The sequence below is a fragment of the Dendrobium catenatum genome, unplaced genomic scaffold (genome assembly GCF_001605985.2).
Source record: "Dendrobium catenatum unplaced genomic scaffold, ASM160598v2 fragScaff_scaffold_1220, whole genome shotgun sequence".
Taxonomy (NCBI): domain Eukaryota; kingdom Viridiplantae; phylum Streptophyta; class Magnoliopsida; order Asparagales; family Orchidaceae; genus Dendrobium; species Dendrobium catenatum.
This window is the reverse complement of record NW_021319682.1, coordinates 11,859,322-11,862,028: the sequence shown is the minus strand read 5'-3', so window position 1 is coordinate 11,862,028 and position 2,707 is coordinate 11,859,322. Positions and strand designations below refer to the sequence as shown.

The 2,707-nt window shown below is 33.0% G+C and overlaps 1 protein-coding gene across 1 annotated transcript in view; it reads left to right on the top strand.

The window, feature by feature from the left end:
- Positions 1–2,707, top strand: part of LOC110115178 (flap endonuclease GEN-like 2) — a 27,413-nt gene that overhangs the window by 3,913 nt on the left and 20,793 nt on the right. The window lies entirely within an intron of this gene.

Genomic DNA, 2,707 nt, shown 5'->3' with positions numbered 1-2,707 from the left:
TGGTTTTAGTAGGCAGCAGGTTGCATCTTTGTGGAGTGTTATTTTTGATTGAAATTACATATGGATTGACTTCTATGGTGTGTATGTCATCACACCTTTGATTCTTTTAATTTCCAAGTGAAGATGCTCATTCTCTATGGTATATTCTATGATAGCATTAAGCTCTTTACAAAATCTGAAAATGAGTTTCTTTAGATTATTCTTTTGGTCCTTATGCTTATATCTCTTTGTTTGCTTGGGATTTAGGCGTGAACCACTATTTTCTATGTTAACCCATTTTCTTAACTTTATAAAGTTGCACCTCTAATGTTCGATGAATTGCTCCCAAAAGAAAGCCATGAATATTTGCTTGCATTAAAGGCTTTATGTGGCAAGGTAGTCTTTGTGGAGCCTTCTTTAATACATTGTCTAGAGTAAAAGAGAATCTAAAAATGCATTTGGTTATCTAATGAGTTATGTGTAAAGCCAAAGATCTTTCTTCCATAAGTTTTTCTTCTTTAAAGTTGAAACTCAATGTTTGTAAGTGATTATCATTTACTTTGAAAGTATGGCAATAGTATATCATCCCCTTTAAAACTTGAGAGGGGTTATTTAAAGTGATTCCTTCATGTGCAAAGCTCTTTCATACATATGTTTGCTTTATCCATTACATAGGTGACATTTACATTGTGTTGGTGGAATGTGAATTTCCTTGGGTTTGAGGGAAATAAGTTGCCTTTTTTCCGCTTTATCCTAGTCGTTTTGTTCAATACATGTATTAAGTTAAATTGTGTATATATGAACATTTGTCAATGAAGCTTTGTAGTGTGTATGTCATCACACCTCTAATCTTTCTTTTTAGTGAATGCTTTCATTCTTGTGGTGTATTTCATAGAAACTTGTGTAGATAGTTCCTCTCCCATATGTTTATTTGAGCAAATAAGTAGCATTTGAAATCTTTTTTTTTGGTTCATGACATTTGGCTTAAAGATTTAGGTGCGAACCATAGAAAATGTATAAGAGGTTACTTTGATTTTTCTACCATAGCATGCGTATGAGATGTTTGTAGCAATGCCCATCAAAGGATTGTTCATATACTTATGTTTTTGTCCCATATACATATTTCTCTTGTGAATGTGGAAGTTCCAATAGGAGGAGGAGCATGTGTTCTAAGCATATTTCCCTTGCAATTGAGTATCTTGCTTCATGAGAAGGGTTGGTGGTTGGAGTTGTATGTTACTTCCCTTAAGAAAAATTTCTGATGCTAAGCTACGATAAGTGCATATGCTTTCCGGTAAAAAAAAAGTTGTGTAAGGAAGCTTATGATTAAGTTGCCTTCATCATTATTATTTAAAGAATACATCATGGTTTTATGAGTCATTTTGAAGGTTATAGGAATGTTGGGAGGCAATGGGTTATGAGCACCTTCCATGAATTTCTTTCTTTAGCATATGTAAATGAGCTTGCTTTCTTTAAAGAGACATGATAACTTCATCATTTGTTCCCAAACCATGTTGGTGGAAGATCTCCTCTTCTAGGTGAATTATATTATACTATACGGTGGCTTTTAAACAAAATGAAAGCCTTGTCATTCTTCAACTACATGCAGAATTTTATTGTTTCAATGTTCCAAAGAGCTTTAGAATCAAGCCACATGCAGTTTTTTTTTTTACTATTTTGGAGCTCCTAATTTGTGTTGGGAACATAGTGTGTACAAATTTTCACTATGTCGATGTCCTAAAATATTTTGGTGATATAGTGTGTGTAGTTTCTTCATTATTTTGACCTTTAGATTGCTTTGGAAACAAGAGAAGTGCATAATTTCTACTATTAGCTTCCAAATTGTTTTTTTTGGAAAATAAATATCAGTGCAGTTTTCCTATCATTTTAAGCTTCTAAATTATCTCGGCAATAAACTAAGTGCAGATTTTACTGTTTTTAAAGTTCCAAACTGCTTTTGGAAATTACTAAATGCAGTTTTTTGTCTATTGTTTAGCTTCCAAATCGCATTGGGAAGCATGGTAGGTAAAAGTTTTTGTTGTTTTTTTTTTTTAAAGCCCCTAACTGATATCAAACACTAGTAAGTGCAGATTTTAATGTTTTTGAACTTTCACATCATCGTAGAAATGAGATACATGCAGATTTTTAACGTTTTTGAGCTTCCGGATGGTTGTAGAAAGTAATGCATGCAGTTTTTGTTGTTTTTGAGCCTCCGAATTGTGGTTGGAATGATATAAGTGCAGAATTTTCATGGTTCTATGCTCCAAATCAATTTGTAGGTAAGTTAGATACAAGTTTTCATTAGTCTTGTGCCTTGAGTTGAGCTAGAGAAGGGCCAGATTTTTTTTTATTTGTTTCATGCTTCAAATTGTTTGCGGAAATGGGTAGATGTACACTTTCATTTGTTTTGGTGTCTCAAATTATTTCAATAAGATAAAATCATGCATTTGTTTGGTCTCCTTGAGTTATAATTGGTTAGGGGAGTTTCATGGGTTTAAGCAAACAGTTTCATTAGTAGAGTTCAGGGATAATATCAAATAATCATGAGTTTCATATCTTCTTTTGTCGCCATGGAAACATAACATTAGTTTTGGATTTTGGCAAGAATCATTGTTATGAGAGCATGAATTTTATTACATGGTAAAAGTAGTCCAAAGCATGAATTATTATTAGCTTCGTCGTTCTCCACAGTACATGATTGCAAGTTGCTTTTGGATATTTGTTGGCA